The following is a 24,640-nucleotide window of genomic DNA, read 5'->3' as shown; positions in this document are numbered from 1 at the left end:
TGTTGGCTCCTGCAGTGGAGGTCAGGGAGTAGCTGTGGGACTCCAACTTTCAGAACAATCAATTTCCTTAAGAGAGAGTGGGGAGCAGGGCTGTAGTGGATGGCACAGGACCTGGATACTCGCATTTTGTAACGCCGAACAGGACCGGGCATTGGGGATAAACCTGTGGAGAGTTTGAGAGCTGGAATACAACCAACTTGGGGATTTTGACATTTCACAAACGTGAGAGGAGAGCAGCTGTGAGGTAAGCAGCACCGGGTGCTGATGTTTTGAAGTATGAGTTTCGAGCTGGTGAATGGTCTTGCTGCCTGTCAACAAGCAAAGGGAAGCTTTTAATCTGAAATGAGCCCGTATCCTATGACAGGAAGACTCAAGGTGCTGTTGACAAGCAAAGCAATGCATGCATTGAAAAGAAATAACTTGAGTGATATACTAGATGGTATCTGGAGGGGAGAGGACCAGCAGAAGCAGAGCTCACTTCATCAATTTCCAAAAAAAATAAAAAGTAAAGAGAAAAAGAAGAAAAACCCAAACTGTTTCTGAATGAATTCCAAACCAAACTGTGTGGTTTGGACAAGAATAACTTGTGGTATTATGAAAACCCAAGCGTTCTGGGGTGTGAGAAGACATGTAGTTGAAACAGAGATAATCTTGGAGGTCTGCTAGGTGCTGAGGACCACCAGCCTTTGCAGAAGTATGCTTAGAAGTTAGAGACCCCTAAAACATCAAACCTCCCCCTTTCTCTTTTTCTTTCCATCTATCCGTCAAACCACTCATGTTACACAACCAGAGGGTCTCGCTGCCGTTGCTTCATTCCTCTCCGAGACATGGAACGCGTTACAGATTTTTATCATTTTCATCTGACAGGAGCTGTGGTTAACATATCAGCCGGCTTCAGGCTGAAGTTGAAGTCTGAATATGCAAACGGGAGGGAGAAAGTAAAGGGATTGTATGAATATTTGGCAGAATGATGTAACAGACTGGGGAAAGTTGGAATATACAAATAAGACGTGCTTTTTTTAACACATACAGTCCAGTACAGGTTGGGCAATTGAGTCAACATCTGTAAAAGATAAAGTCGCCTACATTATGTACTTCACAGAACTGTATATGTACACTTGCCTGTCCAAATGCAGGTTGACGGCCCTCTTGAAGTCGCTTTGGATAGAACCCAACGCTTACTTTGACACTGAGTGAGTGAAGCCTTTCAAATTCCCAGATGCTCTCTTGTCCTGAGGCAGATGGACAGTGCTATTTTCCTTCCATACAATGATGTCGGCTATTATTATTCATGAGCAGGGTCAGGTTTCCCATTGAGCCTGAATTAAAGGTTTCTCTCTGTAGATCTGTGCTCACGTAGCGTAGCGTGCCGCTGTGGTAATGAGAGGTAATGAGGGCTTCTAATGAGGCAGGTGGGCCACTGCCAGCAACTCCCTGGGTGTTTAAGTTACCTAGGCTGAAGGCTCGAGCCTATAGCTTAGTCCCGGCATTGGCCGTGCAATATATAAAATGACCATACAGCTCGACGAGCACACTGACCATCTGGTGGATCTAGTTTTACTCACCCTACATTCCACGTTCACACACAAAATACTTCTGCAGAAACCCGACACAAACACGCACTCCGGGTCCTGTTCGACTCTCTGGCACCCGGCTGAAACGATCTGGAATATATAGTATCTTCTGATGGATTTCGAGTTTGGACAGCCCTGGGGCTCTTGTATGCACTGCCAAGACAGTTTTATGAGTATTTGAGCTTTCGCTTCGAGCGCTTCTGTTTAGGATAAGCCGTGTTTGTTTGTGCAGAGAAGGCCGACCTTCACAGAGCAAAATTTAATGCCCCTATGGCCACACAAGAGCTTGAAAATGGTTCCCATGGTGATTCATGCAACATTTGAGTAGGAAGTGAAAGTGATAAATTAATAGAATGACTGTAAAATGAGGTGCGATGCTGGAATATATCAACGCTCAGTAGAGGAGCACTAACAGATAACAAAACATGTCCTTTGGTTTCGTGAAAGGCACCATATGCAAATTAGAAGTCTAGGTAATATTATTGATAGGTTTAATCTTTGATAGTGCAGATTAACCACATTTAGGTCGTGCAATATTGTCCAAATGTAACAAAAAAAATCTTTGTACGAAGAAGAGGATTGTTTACATGCCCAGACAGATGCTTGAATGTATTCATGAATCTTGAAGCCACTCGTAAGAAACCTATAAACACACTCCAAAAACCTGTTTCTCATTTAAAACCCTGATGCGATTTCTGTCAAAATGTTTATAGAACATTATTCGGCCTGTTCCAAATACATCATAAAATTCTTTGTCAAGCTTTTGGATTTCATCCCAAGAGGCTGATAGTACTTGCCCTCTTTTTTCTTTTTTTGTTGTGTTTTGTTTTGTTTTGCAGGAATCACACAATTTAAACACACAGCGGCCTTTTTATGTATCATAAGTGATCTCATATTTTGTTTTCCAGCCCAAAAAAAAAGAAGTAAAATACTCTTTGCTATCTGCATCACAAACGATGACAACATTTTAGTTTAGGGACTAATTCTCACTATAAATTAGTAGCTTACTAGCATGAATATTACTAGCATACTGATTGTTTATTACACACATATTAGTGCCTTATTCTAACCTTTCTTTTTTATTAGCATTTTTAGGGTTTTAAAGATTTGAGCATAGTAAAATGCTTTCTATATTAAAAATAATGCTTTAGTTTAGTGACCAATTCAAAATCACTATTACTTAATTGCTTATTAGTACGCACACTAGCATATTAGCTGTTTATTAGTAGGTTTCTTATAAAGAACATAAAAAAACTTATAAAGCAAATAGTATTACCTTATTCTGCATGACTATATTTAACCTTAAATGACTGTAAATGACCATTGATTTAAAGAACCAAGAACAGTAGAAAGATGGTTCATATGCCATGTTTCATAAACGCATGTATTTTTATTAGACATAGTAGTCCATATTCTGAAATATTGCTTTTATCATTTTACAAGTACAGATTCTGAAATATTTCTTTAGTCCATGTTTAAATCCCAGATTTCGCGGCCTCAGGCTTTCAGACCTCCACGCACTGTTTATACTTCAGGTCCTTTTTATAGTTTGCAAACATTTTCAAGGTTAAATCTATCCTCTTGCACATCTGAATCTTCCTTAGGTTCAGCTCACGAGCGAGCTGTTTCATCCGATCCTGACAGCGTTTGGACTTATGTACACAAGTGACTATAATGACTCATTTCGTTGGCGTCGACAATCGCCACTAAAATAACAACTGGGAGAAGTTTGCTTAACAGATGTGATGTGCTCCTAATTTCAGCTTGACCGCGGAGCATGATGTCTCTCACCTGTACCCCACCCACTGTACTTCTGTTTTCATTTCATAGACAGATGACATGTTTGCAGTGCTTGTCTCTACATGAGGTTGTCTCCAAAACATACACAGAACAGACACACACACACAATCAGTGGGCTTTGAAACTTGCCGTAACCACTTTCCCCTTGTGGGCCCTGACTTTACGCTTACTACTTTGTCTTTTGCTACTGCAGGTGGGTAAGTAGACAAGTAATTTCATGTTTAAGATTAACAGATGATTCAGACATCTGTGAGAATATTTACTTTTACCGTGTGGCTTAATGTATGGCCTGCTGTGTGTGTGTACATTGCATGGTTGCATAACATGTCCATGGACTTGTTTTTTTAATCAACATGGAGATTCTAGGTTCAAAGAGTTTGATCATGTACTTGTAGTCTCTGTAACTGTTCACTATTACATTTCACCAGTTCGTTATAAACAAACAAGGTTTTTTTACTAAAAGTAAATCATTTTAAAAGTACTAATCATCCAATTAAAATGAGGACAGAAAACATTCAAAGCTTTCCTGTGTTGTTTAACACAAATACAAATCAGTCCAGCATGCAAAAAATAACCGTGTACCTGTCAAACTAGCGGAACATGATAACTACTTCCTACTTTCTGTGAAACTGGATCTTGTGGGTACGATTCAATGCATTCAAATCGATGCAAATGCAAACGGCGTGTAAGAAATGAAATGTATTTTATTTGTTTCATAAAAGGAAAAATTGCAGACAGAATTAATTAATCCATATTGAATTAATATAAAATATTTTCAAGTTTGAATGAAAATGATTTTGACAAATTTCTAAAATGTACAATTGACTCCACAATTTCTGCTTTTACAATTGAATGTTTTTTCCTAAAAGATCTTTTTAAATAGTTAACATTAACTTTGTAGTCAAAACCTTAAAATGAAATATAAAGCCTTAGTGTTGATGTTTTAAGTTCACTGAAGAAAAACAAGATATGTGAAACTTTAAATAACATTATTAGAACATTATTATTAAACGAGTTCGAGGGATTTAGCATAAAACATCTCCTCTAATTATATGGAGGTGCATCAATTCCAATAAAGATGTAATTATCTAAAACTGTACAAAGTAGTAGTAAGTGATAAGCAACTGTGTGTTTAGGACACAAAAACATGCCACATTCTGTATTAATTTAGACTTGAAGACAAAGGAAGTTGTCTTTAAATTTCCACTTCAGATTATTCTCTCAAACAAAACATCGTTTGAGACGTAGATGTGATAATACTTACTCTGTAAAAGACCAATTTTACTTTCACAAATAAGACTGTGATGTCTATCTACTGTTTCACACGATTTTCTAAAAATTGAAAAAAAACCTCAAAAAACGGGTAGACGTCCCTTCATGGTGTCTGTCACCATGCTTTTATAAGACCGTATGTGTGACGATGTGTAACTTCACAAAAACGGATTTCACATTGGATTTACAGCCTTGAGATCTATGGATCTACTGCAACCTCTCACATTTCCGCCTGTGTGGCCTCGGGAAGAATTATCACGCACCTTTCCAGAGCGTACGCGTCTGGCCATGCTCTCTGGCCAGTCGTTTCTGTGATCTTCTGGCCTGCAGTCATTCTGTAGATTTTGCATGACTGCAGCCATCTTCCCGCTTTTCATCCTCGTATAATTGGAACAGCTGCTCGACACTGAACGCTCGTGCCCCCATATACGGCATATTTTAGAGCCCATTTCCTGCAGCCATAAACACTCAATGTGCAACGACCTGTAGACGAGGGCACTAAGCTGACATTGTGTTGAGCCATCTCCCCGCTTTCATCCCGTCTGTCACATAATTGGATACCACAAGAGCTAACTGTTTGATGTTGCAGAGAATACGGTTACTTTGAAAGTCAGCATCCTGTTGTGTGTCTTCGCTTTCTGAATGATTCTTTTGAACGAATCGAGCTCAGATGATTCAAATACCCTGACGCTTATTTAAAAGTTAACGCTAAAATGAAAATGCTGTCATTAATCACTTAAATTCATGCCGTCCCCAACAACAACGTGAGCTGGTCTGCCTTTGAAAAACATATCATTGATCTTATTTTTAGGATTGTCCTGTTGACCGGTTCCGTATACGGGCCCAGAAAAGTATTAATATAAATAGTCCATCTGGAATCAGTGGTTCAATCAAAATTTTATGCGACCAGTATACTTATTGTATGCAAAGAAATTAAAAATAAATCTTGTTATTCAATAATTTGTCTACTGTCTGTGCCACCCACTGAGAATATTTCACTCCCAAAAATGATTTCTGTCATCATTTAATCAAACCTCAATGACTTAACCTACTTTCTTTTGTGGAACATAACTGCATTAAAATATAGCTGTTTTGGTTATCAGAGACTTGTGATCTTTGAGATATTTCTCAAATTGTTTTCTATGTTCTATAGTTTACGTCAGGCCGTTATAGCCTAAATGTTTATGTGTAATGCATTTTGGTGAATCAAATATTTCTAAAAGCTGCAATTTGTAATGTCTACTTGATACAAAAAAATAATCTTTTGTGGGTATTTTCACAGTCCGGTTAATTTTGTGATCAATTAGATGACTTAATCAAAACATTATGTAATTAATTCGATTGAAATTTTTCATCGTCTGACAGCCCTACTTATGATATGCATTTATTTTGCCCTCACTTGCTGAAAGATTTTAAAAACGACTCGAGCTGATTCTTTCCTTTGAAGGACAATAACTTTATACACTCTGCACTTTTCAGATTTAAGTCTTAGAGGATGTTTTCATTCACTTAGAGATGTGTTACACACCGTCATTTCTAAAAAGTCCATAATGGGGCAATTTAAGACCTGAATGAAGGGTGTTAGTCACGCTAACTAAAAAGCTCACCAACTAGTTTTCACTAGCTGGAAAATCTCCTCATTCCAAAAAGCCTCATTTTGTGTTCTCCTCTGAGATCATTCTTACAGCAGAGTTATGTATGCATTATGCTCAGATATTGTTTAGTCTGGACAGGTTGTTCACAGAACAGGTTTCTTGACTCATATACGCAGTAACCCAGATATATAACTTTAACTTTGATTTTCAGAAGCACCAGCAGTCCATGATTACAGCTTGAACATCGAATCTCTCTATTTAGGAGGAATCTATGGCTGAATTTTCCTTTCATATGAGCAAAGCAAGCTTGAATCATCATTTCATATTTTTAGAGTCTGTACAAAAAAGCACAATGCATTTAATCGAGTCAAAAACATGGACGGTTCCAAACATCTAATCTCATTTCTATATTTCTTAACCAAAAACGCTGGGAAGTTAATTAAATACATGAAGCATTCAAACAAACTTGTACTGTGAATCAAACTGACCAAAGCTACATATGAGTAGTGGATAAGACAGTTTTGGGTTTTTAATTATGGCCTCTATTTACTCAGGTGCAAATTTCAACATGCAATACAATGAAAAACACTACTTAGCATTTTGCATTTTTGCTGAAACACTTTTACACTTAAAAAAATATCTGAGATAGTTACTCTTAAACACTACCTTTAGTTGCATGTACTTCAAAAATGCACATATATATATATATATATATATATATATATATATATATATATATATATATATATATATATATATATAGAGATGTTTTTGTTGTTATCGTGTTTTTTATGCTTTTTTAAGTTAGTTAAATTGTTTTATGTCTTTTTTTATTTAAAGAAAATAACCCACCTGCAGTTTGATTTGAGATTAATACTCAATGAAAAATTGAACAGTTTAAAACAGAATTATCTGTTAAAAAATTCATCTATCTATCTATCTATCTATCTATCTATCTATCTATCTATCTATCTATCTGTCTATCTATCTATCTGTCTATCTATCTATCTATCTATCTATCTATCTATCTATCTATCTGTCTATCTATCTATCTATCTATCTATCTATCTATCTATCTATCTGTCTATCTATCTATCTATACACACACACACGTATACATGTACATATTTTTAAGTAACCTTTGAGTTATATTTGATTATCTTTGATCAATCCAACATCTAATCACACTTGTATGTGTGTGCATGAAGATAAGAATTAGCCAGGAAGGAATTAGCTCATCTGTTGTACATCACTTTATCTCATATTTGTAGGAGTACGTATGAACAGCTGTGTTCAGCCCTTGTGAATAAGAATAAGGCTTTAAAAGTGTAATATTATTGAAATTTGGCCTATACTTGAAAAGAGTTCACTTTTGTAACTGTTCCTCAACACACTAAGACACAGCCCACTTAGGTTTTAAAATGGGCGCTTTGCAATAATATCAAAATAAAACTTTTACTATAAGTACATTATAAATCACTGTTTCAATAATGTGTTTTAATATCGAGACGTTTGCTAACGTGCTAAAGCACATGTTACATTTCAAGATAATATATTTTAAAAGTACTAAATTGCTAATTTACAAATATATTTAATATTATAACATGCACATTTTAAAAGAAATGAAAACATATTTTAGTTTACCAAGAATGCTTGTCATACTATTTGAAATAATTACGAAATTGCATGATGATGTACTTTAGTTAACTAATTGCTAATTAAACTAATTAACTAATTAAACTACAACAAATGTTATTTTAATTTCAAATAACATGCAATGAAGTATGGGGCAATGAAGTATGAAGTTTTGCATAAAACAAAAGTTTTCTTTTAATGTATATTTTTGCATGCTAATACCTTTTTAATGCTAAATTGTACTTTCTGTTTTGACAGAGTAAGCATGCAGGGCCATAATGTTCTTCAAAAGCATCACGTCTGTCTATCCACCGACATAAAAGTATTATCACTAGGAGTAGCAAAGAGTTAAGTGTAGTAGTTTGACGCCATTCACTTTCAAGTAACTTTTTAAAACTGTTCTTTGAGCACGAATCTTTCTGTCAGCTGTCTGGTAGAAGGTTATGCATGAAGCCACATATATTTCTTGGCTGTCAGCTATGGTAAATTACGTTAAGATGAGTGAAGACAGCCGAAGGTCAAGTTTAAAGCAACTGTTTTGAACAAGAATGGCCACAATGAAAGATGTTAAACCCATTGAGACTAAGTCAAGAGGAACGAGTGCAGCTCTCCTCCCAACAGCGTAACGACAAGAATTTGTGCTTGGCAAGCCCTCTCTAATTCCACAGTGAACAATCAAATTCTCACCAACTGAGGGGAAATATAGCATAGCATTGACTAAAACATAGCCATGTGTCATGCAGAAATTGTTGAATGTCAAGGCTGTAAAACTCCAATGTTATGGAAAAGACGTTAGACAGAAGTTGAAGGTTTTCCCACCAACAAAGAGCGAGGACTTACAAAACCAGTGGAACGATTCTGAACGCTCAAACAATGAAAGTAATTTGATTTATTTCTCTCGAGGCCTGACTGGCAATGACAGTTTGGGAGAGTTCATTAGGAGAACTTTAAACACCGTCACACTTCTGAAATTCGCAGGCCATGGAGACGTTATGAGCCACATGGGACAGGAGAGACAAACAAATGTGTTCCCAAAGAACATGAGCCAGAAATCTCTAGCAATAGTAGGCTGAAGGATCAGGACGTTTTCTGTAACAGACTTGGCAGCTCGCTGGAATGAACTCATAGTTGCACATGGTTTTGCATGTGTTGCCTTATCCACTAACCACCTGAAATCCAGTTCAACCAGGCACTAAAATCCTGGCACACAGTGCTGCATCATTATCAATGGCCATTGCTAGTCTGCTGCATCCTAAACAGGGCAAATACATGACGTTCTTAACAGGTATAATTCATTTTATTGAATTCCTCCGGTGTATGAGTGTTGAAGCCCTGGAGTAGGTCCATTAATACCAGTAAGGTACCAGTAAAACTACTGCTTATTCAGAAGTGGCATTAAAGCACCATGAAATCTTGCTTGAAACTAAATATCATGGCTCATTTCAGACCGGCCGTAAGCTTCAATGTCTTGTACCGTGTGGAAAGATTGTTAGCAATCAGCCACCATTTGAATAATCTTTAAAATCGTGCTGTATTAGCTCATCTTCTTTGCATAATTGCACTGAATGATATTCATTGAGTTGTCAATGAAAAAATGATTCCTACTTCCTCATGCCACCATACAATCTCAACCTCGCTCAGACTTCAATTAGCAACATAACAGCCTCTTAACGAGACATGCCAAAATCACCTGAAACAAATTGATAAAACATTCGCCTTGGGCTTAAAATGTCTGTCATTACGAGTTTAATTCAGCCGCTACTGTTCACCCTTTGCTAATTACAGCTTCCTCTCAAAGCTTTGGTGAATATAGTCAGGTTCGCTAATTTAGAGGACTTGCTGCTCAAGTACAATTTTCTTTCCTTAAAAGGAAACCTTTTTTTTAAATACGCACTAGCTAGCAATGTTAAATGTTTAGCTTAGGCACAAATTACTACGTTTCCTCTTGAAATGCGATCTGTGGTAGACACGTTGTGGGAAAAAGGAGTCTCTTTGCAAACCAAAACGCTTATTTAGAAAATCATGTCAATTTTGTCAATGAAAATCAATTTAATTTGTGTGACAGGAATTAGTTTGTCTACGAATGTTAAATGGTTAAAAAAGGATTTTTTTTAATCCACTGTCTAACAATATTAAAAAACCAGTCACTACATTTCCAATTCTTGCTGGATATGTGCGCTGGAATGTTTTAACTTGCGTGGTTCCCATCTAAACTACTAGCAAAGGGCATCTCAGGAACCGCATTCCAGTGCTTTGAGTCTTATCTCTCAGATAGGTCTTTTGGAGAGGTTAAAAAGTCATAACATTTAGCTACTTGTGTGCCTCAGGGCTCAGTTCTTAGACCACTTCTCTTCTTCATCTACATGGCATCACTAGGTTTTGTCATTCAGAAACATGGCTTTTCATATCACTGCTATGCTGATATACACTCTACCTTTGATGCTGTCCTGAAAGAAACCCTGGCAATGTGTTCAAATTGCTTCTATTTTCCTTATTTTTAAGCCTCTTTGGATAAACTAAGAACAGAGGTTTTACCTTTACACTAAAATGTTAAAATAAACCCTGTTCACGTGGATATTTTGAAAAGTTGCTGTATCGTTCATGCTAGGCTAGTAGTTTGCAATACTGCTTTAATGTAAAGAATAAAACAGCTAATATGCTTGCACTTCAAAACCTATTTTCAAATGTTTCTGGCCCACAAAACACCATCCATTTTTATACCATAGACTGCAAAGTGTAGTTTAACTGCACAAGTTTGCTGTTAGCAACTGCTCAGTCTTGAGGAAATGCAGAATCGCTGGACTATGTTAGCAATAGCGTAATTTGTGACTATAGCTGGCTAACATTACTTTTGGCAAAAGAACTCCAGGTTGGGATTCTCAAACAAACAGTCTACAGTGTTTATACTTTTAGGTAGTCAGCTTACCAATGGCTTATTTAAATGCGACTCTCTATATATTAAGCTTGGGATATTAAAACATACTTTGGCACTGAACAAAATTATACACGTCACCTTTGAGCAATGCTTCAGCCTTCAGCAAGCAGCTCCACTGAGTAAATTTGTCTTTTCAAGGATTCATTTGTGCATTAGCTACTTTAGTGTTATTTTATTAATTACTCACGTATGTACACTTACGTAATTTTCTTCACCAAAACATTCAGCAGTATTTAGTAACACGTAGCTCGCAAAAGTCGGAAACTCCTTAAATTTCTCAAAAAGCAATGGACCGACTTGGCTGCAGTACAATGTGAAAACAAATGAACTAATGTTCCCATAATTTAGTGTTGGCACCAAACACAAGGCTCAAAGCCATATCAAATCAACTGTTCAGAGTGGGAGTTGTGCATGATGTTTTAGATTTAATCAAGAAATGGTTATATAATTCTAAAAGCAGCCCTGATTTCTGACCAAGACTTAGGGGAACGCAAATGTTGTACAATGCTCACTGACAGCCCTTGTCCACTCGTCTCCATCTGTTTAAATTGTTTGGAGGAAAGGCTCTAAATGATCTTAGCTGTCAGCCTATCCAGGAAGTCTTTAGGTTTGTTTGGGAAACATTTGGCTGTCCTGTGAGCTATTGGAGAGCTCACCTCAAGTGATTTCTCATGCCTGTGAGCTCTGACAAAGACAACAGCCTGTACAACCATCATGTAACTGAGCCAAAGAATGTGCCACATACAAAAACAGCCAGCGTCACCATCAAAACAAGCAGAAATCGACAAATTCACTTTGATTCTATGTTTTATTTGATCATATCTTTTCCGATCAAAATAATAATAATAGGTTGGTAATTTTTGTTAGCTAAGGAATCTGGACACAGTTGCAGGTAATAGTTTTCAGCCAAATTTTTGAGCAGAATGATTTTCTCTCACATCCTAAACTAATTTTCTCTGCTTCCTGTTCACTATTGTACTGTCTACAAAACAGCAGCTGTGTTTACAATACAATTTCACAGCTGTCGCAATTGCGGCTTTGTCTTCTGCGAAATTTACGGTGTACAGGCATCCATATGTGTATATGTACTGTATGTATCTGTGGCCACATGTGTTTGTGCAACTCATCTTTAACATAATAATGCTGGTATTCCATCTGGAGGCTGTACTGTTATTCTCTTCAACAGAATCAAATACAGTCAGTCCTCAAGTTCGGTGCAGCTTTCGGACACATCTCTCCTGAGTTCTGTGTGCGGATGTCTCCTTTTCATGCCTATTCCCCAAAGATAACCGTGAAAGATTTATTTTATGCAATGTGTGATGGATGCCTGAGATCATGGTGCAGACACAGGTCAGGGCATTGTGTTCAGGTCAGTATGTTTCCACGGATGCATTTTTTTCCCTTATGAAATACATTAATTTAATGCAGTGCAATAATAGTCCACACATTAAATTAATTGCTATGTTATGTTTATATGTTGTTATTTATATCACCAGAAGAACTGTTTTTTTCATATAACAACAGATCACATTTGGACTGTAATGTAATTTATCAATTAAACATTTATCAGAAAACATCATCTAACTCCTGGGGTGCCACAGGGCTCAGTTCTTGGACATCTTCTCTTCTCTTTCTACATGGCTTCACTAGCTTCTGCCATTCAGAAACATTGCTTTTCTTGTCCCTGCTATGCTGATGACACTCAACTCTACATTTCATTCCAACCTGATGAACATATCATCTTGTCTAACTGGTAACACTTTATTTTAAGTTGTGATTGATGACCAGCTGACTTTCTCAGACCACATTGCAAAAACCGCTCAGTCCTGCACATTTGCTTCGTTCAACATCAAGAAGATCAAGGCCGTGTCTTTCAGAGCATTCTTCACAACTCGTTCAAGCTCTTGTTCTAATTGTAATGCTCTCTTGGCAGCTCTTCCAGCCAGTTCTATCAAACCTTAACAATGAACCCTCAAATGTGACAGCAAGATAAATTTTTAACGAGCTGCAAAAAAAGTACGTCGCATCTTTATTTATCCATTTGCACTGGCTACCAATAGCGTCTTGCATTAAATTCAAACTCTGCACCCCTAAAAAACGAACAACTTGATACGTGTATTGCATTAGGTTAACTGATACATATCATTTTGATGATTTTGATTATTTCTATTGTCCTCATTTGTAAGTCGCTCACTACATTGAGATCCCAGTTTGTCATATCCAACGTGACGTCTCTGTTTCCTTCTTCATTGTGAGATAATTACTGTATTCAATTATAAAAAATATTATTTATCTTGCTGCATTGTCCCTTTATTCTTACTTAGAAAAAAAGAAAGCCACAATTACAGTTCATGATTAGAGGAAAATTAAAACAGACTTGCAAAAGTGCATGAGATTTTTACACAGTTTATGTTGTGCTGCCACTCTGTTTGCTCAGTTTATTATGGTCAGCAAGTACATCTCAAGATACAGCGAGCATGATTTGATGCATGGCATATATTGTGTTTGGAAAGAGAATCTCACGAAGTAGGATGAAGCACAAACTGTATAATGTCCCATGAATTCTTTTTTTCCCCCAATTTCCTGTTTTCTCACTTTTGACCGTTCTATTAAATAGGAAAAAAAGACAATTCATGGGGAATTCACAATTCACAAACATGCTTTATTTAAAATGACAATGAATGGGAGTAAAATTAATTTTAGTATTTACTCATTCTCATGAATTTGCCTCAACAGGCATATGAACAACTTTGGAAGCTTTGAAGTTTTGATGTCTTTTTTTATTTCTCTTTCCGAAAAAGAAAGAAAGTAACAACATGAATGTGTGTAATGACAGAACTTTGAAAACTATGTTGAGTCCAAAACTGTTATGAAGTTGCTTACAATGATTACAAAAGGATTAGATATCAAAAAAGAAATCAGATAATTTTGCATTCACAGATTACAGGAGTATTCCAGGTTAAGATATATTCATTTTGTGTGTGTGTGTGTGTGTGTGTGTGTGTGTGTGTGTGTGTGTGTGTGTGTGTGTTTGTGTGTGTGTGTGTGTGTGTGTGTGTGTGTGTGTGTGTTTGTGTGTGTTTGTGTGTGTGTGTGTTTGTGTGTTTGTGTGTGTGTGTGTGTGTGTGTGTGTGTGTGTGTGTGTGTGTGTGTGTGTGTGTGTGTGTGTGTGTGTGTGTGTGTGTGTGTGTGTGTTTGTGTGTGTGTGTTTGTGTGTGTGTGTTTGTGCATGTTTAAAAACTTCACATGCAGTGCAAAATACATGTTGCTGTTGCTACACAGTCTTTTTACACACACACACACACACACACACACACACACACAGACAGACACACACACATTGTGAAAAAAAATACTGTGATTTTAACAGAAATAAAATAAAAATTACATATTTGTTAATAAATTTTGTTCTGAATTTGATGTTTTCAATCACTATGTTTCTTCTTAGTTTTTCTTATCGGTTATATTTATTAAGGTTGTATGTTTTTTTTACTGTAAATTTTATTTTTTTTACAGTGCACACACACAGTGTTCAGGAGCTCTGCAATGTAATATAGTATTTGAATAACTCTGTGATGTCTGTCGGACAAATGCTCTGCCATGTCTCATTTTCTTTCTCTCTCATTCTCCCCATTTCTCTTTGTCTCCCCCTCTCTTCTTTTGTCATTTGTTGATAAAAAAAGTCCATCTGTCTTTAGCACTGCTTCATTACCCGTGATGTGTTGTCAGCACCTCAGAAGAGCTATGCGCTTTCACAAAATGCAATGTTGACACTCACAACAAAATCTTTTAACAGGTTGCTAAACCTACTGACATGTATTCAGTGAGAAAGAAAAAATAAATGTGTCCGTTCTAACCTTGATGCTGTGTTACGTAATTTATGTCAAAGAACATAAGTGCAAATAGTGTAGACTGTGTTTCTGTAATTTACAAATTCATTCATTACTTTCATACTTTTTAGTTTTTATATTATTATGCATACAGCACAAAATACTACAGAAGTACTACTGTTTCATTCTGAGTTATCAACTCAAAATTGTAAGAAGTCTTAATTGTAAGATCTGTAAGAATTTATTTTACTGAAGTAGGGAAAGTCATCCAGATATTGTATGTTATAACACATAATTTTTTTTTAAATGTATACAACTAAACGCATACTGTAATAAATTAAAAAGACTTTTAAGGCTATTTATGTTTTTCTTCTACTGTTTATCTTTTTTCTACTAAAAACCGCTTGTTATGATCTGGTTCCTGAGCTTCCGCCCGTAACCATTAGAGCAGTTATGAGCGTTTTTCCCATGTTTGCTTCGTCTGGTTTTAATCTTGGACTGTTTCACCGGTTAATTCTGATTGTTCGCCGCCTGCCCTGACCTCTGCCTGGATATCGACCCTGTCTCTGCCTAACACTTTGCCTGATCCTTTACCAAAGGGCTCTGGCCAGGTATGGACCCAGCCAAGCAGCTGCTCGATTTGTGGCAGGAAGGTTTATCCATTGAGGATTACATTCTTCCTGGGTACCCTTTCGTGGTGTTAAAGGACATTTTTTGTTTTGGACTGAATGGTTATCTGAAGGAGGTTTAATTGTAGTTTAAATGGCTTTATTGACTGAGGGTTCATCGTTTACAGTCAGTTGCCGTGGAGGAGAACCACAACACCACGTTCATGGCTGATGCATCCGAGTATATTGACAAGATTGCGGCGACAGCAGAGGCTGATCACAAAATGGCGCACACCACAATGCCTTGTTATGTCACAGCTGCCAATCATGAGCTAAGTCAGACCACAGCTGATCTTTACCAGTCCAGTCAAGTCATTGTTGATCTCCCTGAATCAAGTCACAGCATCACTAATCTTCAGGAGTCAAGTCCGGTCATCGCTGATCTTCACAAGTTAGGTCAAATCACCGCTGATCATCCAGAGTCACATGACTTGTCAGCTGATCATCCAGAGTCTTGTCGTATCCTGTCTATCACACCCAGATATTCAAGGTCAAATCTTTAATGCTCCAGTCTGGTGTATAACATGAGGATGCACCACTGGTGTCTCACACGCACAGCCGCCATCCCCAAACGCACTCACTTTTACTCTCCTGTTCCTGAACTAATTCCCCTGTCTGAAGTACTTCCCATGATGGGGATTTTTTTATGTTGCATTTGGGCTGCATACACCACCGCAGAACATCTTGAGATGTGATGTCCCCAGAGGTGGTGGCTGAGGCTGCAGAACCTCTTGGGGTAGAGATGCTCAGTGCTGTGTCTACAGAATTGATAATGCTCAGTCCAGACCCTTGCAAGGTGAGGGCGCCTAACAACATACTCTTTCTATTTCCCAAGGAGACTGCTGTAGGTCCTACAGAGGTGGCGGCTTCTGCTGCAGAACCTCTAGAGGCAGTAGTAACCAATTATGAACTCTTTGTTTACCCTTTCAGGCCATTGAGGCCGTCTATGAACTAGTTGTGCTTCCAAGCCTCTGTCCCGGTGACTGCTCTGTCTGAGTTGTCTGTCTGTCCCTATTAGGATGTCCAGCACCATCTGCTCCACACTGGAGGTTCTGGCTCTGTCTGATCAGCCCTGGTGGGCTCCAGCTCTGCCTGCTCCACCCCTGAAGGATCATTGCTCTCCCCCAGTCTCAGTCTCTTCCAGGGTCTCCTGTCCAGTCGTCTGCTAAGCTGTGGCAAGCTCCTGCTATGTCCGCACCGCCCTGGTGGTCTCATGCTCCACCCTGGATATGCCTCAGTTATGGGGTATTCAGCTTGAATCTTTCCCTCCATGTGTTTTGGTTGCGCTCCACCACCCTGCTGGATTGTGATAACACGCCTGGAAGCCGTTCCTTGGGAAAGGCCCATGTCATGATTTGGTTCCTGAGCTTCTGCCCCGTAACCACTAGAGGTCACCTCATCTCCTCAGTCGCACTACAGTCGGACTCCATTTCCACCGTACCTGAGACTAATCACCTGTAAGGTGTTCCCAATCAACTCCCCTATTTAAGCACTGATCACAGATGTACTCATTGCGAAATCTTGATTTGCCCAGGCTAACACTGCTGAGCATTTTCCTGTGCCTGGTTTTTGATCCTTTGCTACAGATACTTTGTTAGTCGATATTTTTGTGCAATTTAATAGCATCGCTATTTCTCACTAGCAATGTTGTGGTTGTGTACACCTTCCTCTCACCAGCAAAGTACATGTTTTTGTGGAATTAAAAAAATTATAATAATTTGTAAATGAGGCCGATCATTGGAGTACATCTAACAAGAAATTACTACTCAAAATGCTCATTTTAATTCAATCTTGCTGATTGACGTTCTAAGTAAAAATCTTTTGTATCTGTATTAACATGCTATTTTTGCCAAATCAGAGTGCCATATTGAGCTTACATGGCAGAAAAAAACTGGCCATGAACACATTCAGTTTGTTATTTTTATTTGTTGCTAAGACAAACCGGCACGTTAACTTTAATTAGCGCAAAGTTTCCCCCTTATAAAAATAGAACGAATTGAACAATGTCTGCTTCAGCATTGCTGGTCATTAATGGAGATGAATCGCTCGAAGTAGATTTAAGAGCATTGCTTTATGAGGCTCATTTGCGGCTTCCCCCAAGTCATCAAGCATAAAAAAGCTCATATGAAAACATGCCGTTATTGTAGTTAAATGGGAGGGACGTTTTTCAGGAATTCCTGTTAAAGTGAATATTTAGGCACTTCAGCTTGTCAGCATTTCTTTTAAGTGTTTTAATTGGCATCAATTGGGCCTTCGCTCATTATGCAGTGTGATGCAAATTTTCAGAGAAGTAGTAGTACAAGTACTGCATAATTATACAAAAAGCATGTTTTTCGACAGAGCACCACATGTTCTTGGATTCTGAGTGACTTGAAAATGTTTTTTCGCAGCGAAAACAAAGCAAATATCTGCTTTTCGCATGCGCAGATCAGCTTCCCTCTCAGCTTTCCCTCCTTTTCTCCCTCTACGGGAAGGTAGGCCATGATGTCTTGTGTTATTTTTACCCTTCAAATAAACAGAACGGATAACAACCGCAAACCTCAAACCACTGTAATCTCTCAGAAACCCCTCCTGTCATCACCAATTTCTGCCAGAGACCGTTTCAGGTACCAGCCTGTATCGTGTGATGAATGTGAGACGCTAGGAAAGTCTGTGAGTGAAGAAAAAGCGCACCGAGAGCGGCACAGGATGGAGGTCTTCAGTAAACCCTTTTGACCCTCGGTGGCTGCGCTGAGCGGTGTGTTTACAGAGGTTTCGCCAAAGGGAGTTCGGAGCTAATTTATGTAGCATTGAAAAACAAAGTGTACTGGGCGGCGCGGGACTGCAGGCTAGTGGCTGTGTATCAGTTTGATGAGTGTGTGTTTATACACGGAGCACATGTGCTGTGAGGAGCGCCGCGGCCCTCCGCAGAGATCTTTGTGCTGGAGACGCCGCTTTCCAATAAGGATCCAAACGTTTTATAATCGGGGGACTTAAAGTGTGTTGGGGTCAGGCGGTCAGTATTTCTTCAAACCGCGACATACAGGTTATAAGAGAACTTGGTTGATGTTTTAGCACTTTTAAAGCAATGTTCTCTTAAACATGGATCAGTTTAAAAGCAGAAACGTGAAGCTTGTTTAATAATGAAATTTGTTGTGTATCAGTTGAGCCACTGTTCTTTTTATTTTAATGTGGTGTTAATAAACGTGTGTGTGTGTGTACTTGTATTTGTAACAAAGTCGCAATTTAGTACTTAATAAGTGTACTTTTTTTGTAAGTCAGAAGTTAAGTCAAGTCTGTTAAGAAAAAGTCCTGAAAGTGACCTCTCTTTAAGTGCACATTAGTGGCCCTTTTAATTTTTTTAATTAACAGTATATTATTATTAATAGTATACTAAATATATAAATGCGCATGATATATACATGTAAGATGCTGTTGGATGAGCTCATCCCTAACCAGGTGTGATTTAAAACATTGTAATGAAATCTCAAATTTAAAAAGCACGACATGTTTTCAACAAGATTTCCTATATTAACATTATTGTTCATTTTATTAAAACACTACAAACTTCACTGTCATAATATTTAGACACAGCAGTCCCTTAACTGCTGGCGTTCATACAGACTTCAGACTCGTGAAATCTCAGCGTTTAGCTTAGTTTAGTTTAGGTTAGGTTAGTTTAGGTTAGTTAGTTAGCGGCGCGTCTGGGCAGCATCATGTGTGTGAGAGCGGCCCCAGACTCGAACAGCGGGTGTGGCTCTGTCTCACAAACACACACACACAGAGAGAGAGAGAGAGTCTTGTCTTTGAGCTCTGGTTCCGTCCTGTTTGTTTTCTTGAGAGTTTAGTCTGTGCCTCGCTGCCTTTCGCGGAGCCGCAGTGACAACGAAGGCCTGTGTTTGTTCCCAGATGTGTGAATGAAACGTTAGCGCACGTTTGCTCTCTAGTGGCGAAAGGAAATAAAGCAGGTTTCCTATCTGCGGTTTATCTTTTAGATGTTATATATTTACCGTGTGTGCTTAAGATCGATCATAATACACAGAGAAGTGTTTACCTTAATGTTCCAGATGACCTCGCAATATGTTAAAATATGAGCCAAATCATCATTCAGCTTAACAGCTACATATTTATGCAAGAACTTACTTGTTCTGACCTTACTAAACAATAGAAAAGTGTAAATGATCATACTTTTATAATATTGATTAAAAACTTGCTGACGAATGGGTGAAACCTAGGCGTTTTAAGACCTCTATAACGATTCCTGTTTTAAGATCTTTTGTTTATTTGTTTTTTCAATCTGGGAGAAATTAATAGTATACAAAACGTGCATCGTTCATCAAAGAGTCGTGAAAAAAGTTTCAAATTTATGTTTGTTTCCACAAAAATATGAAGCTGCTGTTTTCAACGTTAATAATAATAATAATAATCAGCATTGTCAGCATGTAATTATTTCTGAAGGATCACGTGACACTGAAGACTGTAATGATGTTGAAATAAAATTAATAAATTATATTTCAAAATATATTATTAAAACATTTTATTTTAAACTATCACAATATTTCAAAATATTACTGTTTTTTCAAAATATATTCAAATAGAAAACATTTTGTTTTAAACTATCACAATATTTCAAAATATTACTGTTTTTTTTCAAAATATATTCAAATAGAAAACATTTTATTTTAAACTATCACAATATTTCACAATATTACTGCTTTTTTTTTTTTTTTTCAAAATACATTCAAATAGAAAACATTTTATTTTAAACTATCACAATATTTCACAATATTACTGTTTTTTGTTTTTTTCAAAATACATTCAAATAGAAAACATTTTATTTTAAACTATCACAATATTTCAAAATATTACTGTTTTTTCAAAATACATTCAAATAGAAAACATTTTATTTTAACCTATCACAATATTTCACAACATTACTGCTTTCACAGTGAACGTAAGAAAAGCCTCCTGTTGTTGTTATCTCACACACAGTCATACAGTCACACACAAAGCTCGATCAGCTGAAAGCCACGGCGTGCAGATTGCAGGCCATCTGCTCACTATCCTCTGAATATCGGAAGTTGAGGCCTCATGCTTCAAGCGGCCGCTTAAAACGGGCAAAGCTGCCCGCGCGCCAAACCTTTATTTAACGCCACTTAGACCGAAGACGCCGCGCAATGCATTTCCATCGCTATCCCTATCGATTCAGAATAAACAGCATAAATCTGCACGCAAGCGGACCACGCAGACTATGGCAGCGCTGCGCTTCGCATCGAGCCCGCTCAGAGTGTCGGTGTTTGGAAACGGGCTTGTCTCTCTGTTTCACGGGCTTTTACAGTAAACGTGGACCGCCTCGAGAGAACTACCTTACAAATCAACTCGTCTGCTTGCTTTGTTTTGTCCAAATAAATTTCTGCACGGATGTTTCTCATTCATGGTGTAAATGTGGAAGAGGCTGGTGTTTGCAGGACTAGAACTAAATTGCTTTGGATTGCTTTTGGATGTTTTCTTTTGCTTTTAAGCCAAGCAGGTAATAATAATCATAATCCAATTTAGTTCACATATCAAATTTATTGTTGGCGATGCAGTAATAAGATCTGCTTACTGCGCTATCTTTTAAATCAATTCCTTGTTTGTTTCAACTCTATTAAAGTTTGGATACGTGGCGGTTTTAATATCAGTAGAGAAAGCTCGGGCTGATTGATGGTTTGTAATGAAACACTTCTGGTTTCTGGTTTAGACGGGGCAGAGGTCTCATTATGAAGTGTCAAATATCACACGTTTAATGGCATGACACTTTGGGCTGGTTAAATGTTGCGGCGGATTTAGTGACTAATAATAAATACAGCAGAACCCTGACCTTTCTGTGGTTTGGAAGTACTTTTCACATCTATTTTACCCTTTTAATAAAAAATAAAAAAATCACAATATTAAAAACTGTTTTAATTATTGTTAAACTGTCTTCAGTATTGTAATTTCACTTTACTGCACAATAAAGCATGTGAAGGTTAACGCTGCGGTTCGTAACTTTTGCCGGTCTAGAAATGAAAACCGCGTGCGTCTTGCGGAAGAACATTATAGCCGGAACTACTTCTCTCTGTTTGCGTCTATGGCGGAGCACGCAGGTACCGGGCTACTCCGCAGCGGGACCAGTCTAAATAGTCCGGATATAACGCTTATTATAACCGCTTTTATTAGTACCGTAGTGACTCAAAAACACGGTTTAGAAAATAGATTTTGGGTCTACTTGTTGTTATATCATTTTAAACACAAAACGAGATACGGACTACATCTTTGAGCGCCACAAGACTGCATATACAAATGAGCTCCGATTACAACAGTATGATTTAAAAATGGTTCATGAGCTTGATTAAAAATATAAAAACAGTACATTTCAAGGTTACTGCAAAACATCAATATATGAAAATGTCATTATAGCCTAGTCTTGACTTATTTAATTATAGCGTGTGGTAGTTGTTCACCAGGAATACCTAAAGATCCTTGTGTGTGTGTGTGTGTGTGTGTGTGTGTGTTTTACAGAAAGCAGCAGACACACAGGCCAGTCCTGATGGCAGGCGCTTGGGGGTCAGCCTGCACTGGACTCCGGCTCTAGCAGCCCACTGGGCCCTCACTTTAACTCTAAACATTTCACAGGTCAGTAATCGCACAGGTCTGTACTATAACACCATATACTTTCACACACTGCCTGGGGTGCATTTTTTTAAACAAAGAAATTAGGAATCAGGATCGTGTAATGTCTCGAATCGATTCTAGTTCTGTGAAGTGATTAAACGAGATTCATCAAATCCAAAATAAAAGTGTTTGTTTACGTAATACATGTATGTGTGCAGTGTTTATGTATTATGTATAAGTACACAAACATGCATGTAAATATATCAGAAAAAACATGTTGTTTTTATATTGAATATACTTATATATAAAATATATTAAGTGACATAAACAGTGTAAATACATGTAAGTACTTTAAATATATATACTGTATATATGTGTGTGTATATACAAACACACATAATGAATATACACAGAACACACACATACAGCATATTATGCAAACAATTTTTTTTTATTTTGGATGTCATTAATTGCGATTAATCCATTTGACAGCACTGATTAGTTATTCAAATTGTTGGTTTATCAATAGTCTTTATCAATACTCTCAAACATGATCTATTTTTTCCCTTTCGATTTTTGGTTGAAATATGCCCTGGACGTGTTTTCGACAGCTTTCGTGGAAATTCGTACAGATGTCAGATTCTTCATGCATAGCTCAGTAATATCTTCCATATGAACAGTTCTTTACTCCTGCTGCCGTTTTAAACGGCCAGGCCACCTTACTGACAGAAAGCAAACAGCCTCTAAAACCTTGACAAACGCGCGTTTCCCTGTCCCTGACCGTCTTCGATGTGCCTTCGCTTGCAGGACGAGTGCCCATGAGGTCGTTGACGCTGGTCCTGCTCGCCGTCCTGATCAGCGTCCAGGCTGCACTCATCATGGGAGGCCACACCCAGGCGCAGGGGCCAGCCAATCAGCATGCAGCAGCGCATCACTCACCCAAGCAGGACTCGCACCACGACGCACCCGATCCCGACGTGGACCCCAAACTCTTCAACAAGCGCGCGTTCGCCACCGCGCGTGCTGTTCAGCGACGTGGTCCCCGCGGAAAACGACACGGAGCCCCAGGCGCCGCGGGTCCGGCGGAAGGCCAACGACTTCTTACACCGCGCGAGTACTCTGTATGCGACAGCGAAGAGCACTGGGTCGGCAACCTGACCCGAGCCACAGACTTAGCGGGCAACGACGCCACGGTGCTGCCGCACGTTCGCATCAACAACGTGGTGAAGAAGCAGATGTTCTACGAGACCACGTGGCCGCGTGTCGAAGCCCGTCGGGGCCCCAAGCCGGGCAGGAGCCAGTGGCGCTAAAGCGGGAACCTCTAGCTGTCGTGGGATCGACAACAAGCATTGGAACTCTTACTGCACCAACGTGCACACCCACGCACGGGCGCTAACGCCCTACAAAACCAGATCGCCTGGAGGTTCATCCGACCAACGCCGCTTGTGTGTGCGCCTCAGCCGCAACTCATGGAGGCACTGACTGATATATTGTTTCGCCAATCCACTGCAGCCTCCTGTCGTAAGCCCTCCCACCCGTCAGTAATAACAGCAGCCGCACTGCCAACGTCGGTGATCTGAGACTCCGCCCCCTTTTCTGATCTCTCTATGACATCGCAACCCAGTCCCCTCCTACCCTACCTCACTCTGTAAATTATTGGTCGTTTAAGTTATGAGGACTGCATGACATATTTATATAGTTTATATGGTCAGAATATAAATATAAATATGAATATATATATATATATATATATATGTGTGTGTATATATATATGTGTATATACAGTATACATAAAGCAAGCTTTGTTGTGTTGTTGATGCTCTTATTTATTAAACACCTCACTTCAGTATGTCAATGCAAGACTGCTTCTGTCGTAATCTTATTCAATCCCACTCACAGTTTAGCGTGAAGAGTTAATCTCGTGGGGGAAAACCTAACTATTTTACAAGGATGTCGATTTTGTATTTATTTGTACGAAAAAAAGCAAGCATGAAGGTCCACCTCTATACATGACCATCAGTGGGGCATAAGCAGATCGTGATTTAAGATTTAGAAATGAGATTGTCGCTCATAAGAATTGCAGGTTAGACAGTAATTCGCCAACGCCGTAAAAATAGTTACTTAATTTCCATAAGGCCTGCACACAGAGCTGCACTTAACCTTTCGTGGATAACATAGTCCGTGTGACTATTTTCAGTGGATCAATCATAAAGTCATGTCGCTAATACTTTTTGTGGGCAAATAACATAAAAACAATGCCTCCATTCGACAATTTCTAATTTCCGGTTTCGGTCATCGATGCACGTTCACGAGTGTCAGAATGCTGTGGCACGTACTTTTTGTGAAAACTAGCCGAATAAAACAGTTCTTTTTCTTGTCTTTTCACACAAAAAGTATTCTGGTGGCTTCATGAAATCAAGGTTGAACCGCTGATGGCACACTTGACCATTTTAACAAAGCTCTCGGAGTTCATTAAACATATCATAATTTGTGTTCTGAAGATGAAGGAAGATCTTACAGGTTTCAGGTCTACAGGAGTCATTACTGACTGCCTTTTTGGGTGAACCACCTTTTAAGAAACATATTTTCTGAGATTGTTACAGTAGTGCGCTGTTCATTTTCAGCTTTTAAAAATTTTCCAAAAACTTTTAGAAAATCTTTGTTTTAAGATCAAAGTTTAAAACGAACCCCCAGTGCCATGCAAGTAAGAGTCAATGCT

The 24,640-nt window shown here is 38.3% G+C and overlaps 1 pseudogene; it reads left to right on the top strand.

The window, feature by feature from the left end:
• Window positions 1-90: 90 nt before the first annotated feature.
• LOC122329293 lies at window positions 91-23,403 on the top strand (annotated as a pseudogene).
• Window positions 23,404-24,640: the final 1,237 nt, after the last annotated feature.

The sequence above is a fragment of the Puntigrus tetrazona genome, chromosome 23 (genome assembly GCF_018831695.1).
Source record: "Puntigrus tetrazona isolate hp1 chromosome 23, ASM1883169v1, whole genome shotgun sequence".
Lineage (NCBI taxonomy): Eukaryota > Metazoa > Chordata > Actinopteri > Cypriniformes > Cyprinidae > Puntigrus > Puntigrus tetrazona.
The sequence above is the reverse complement of the archived record's forward strand: the minus strand, read 5'-3'. Positions and strand labels throughout refer to the sequence as shown.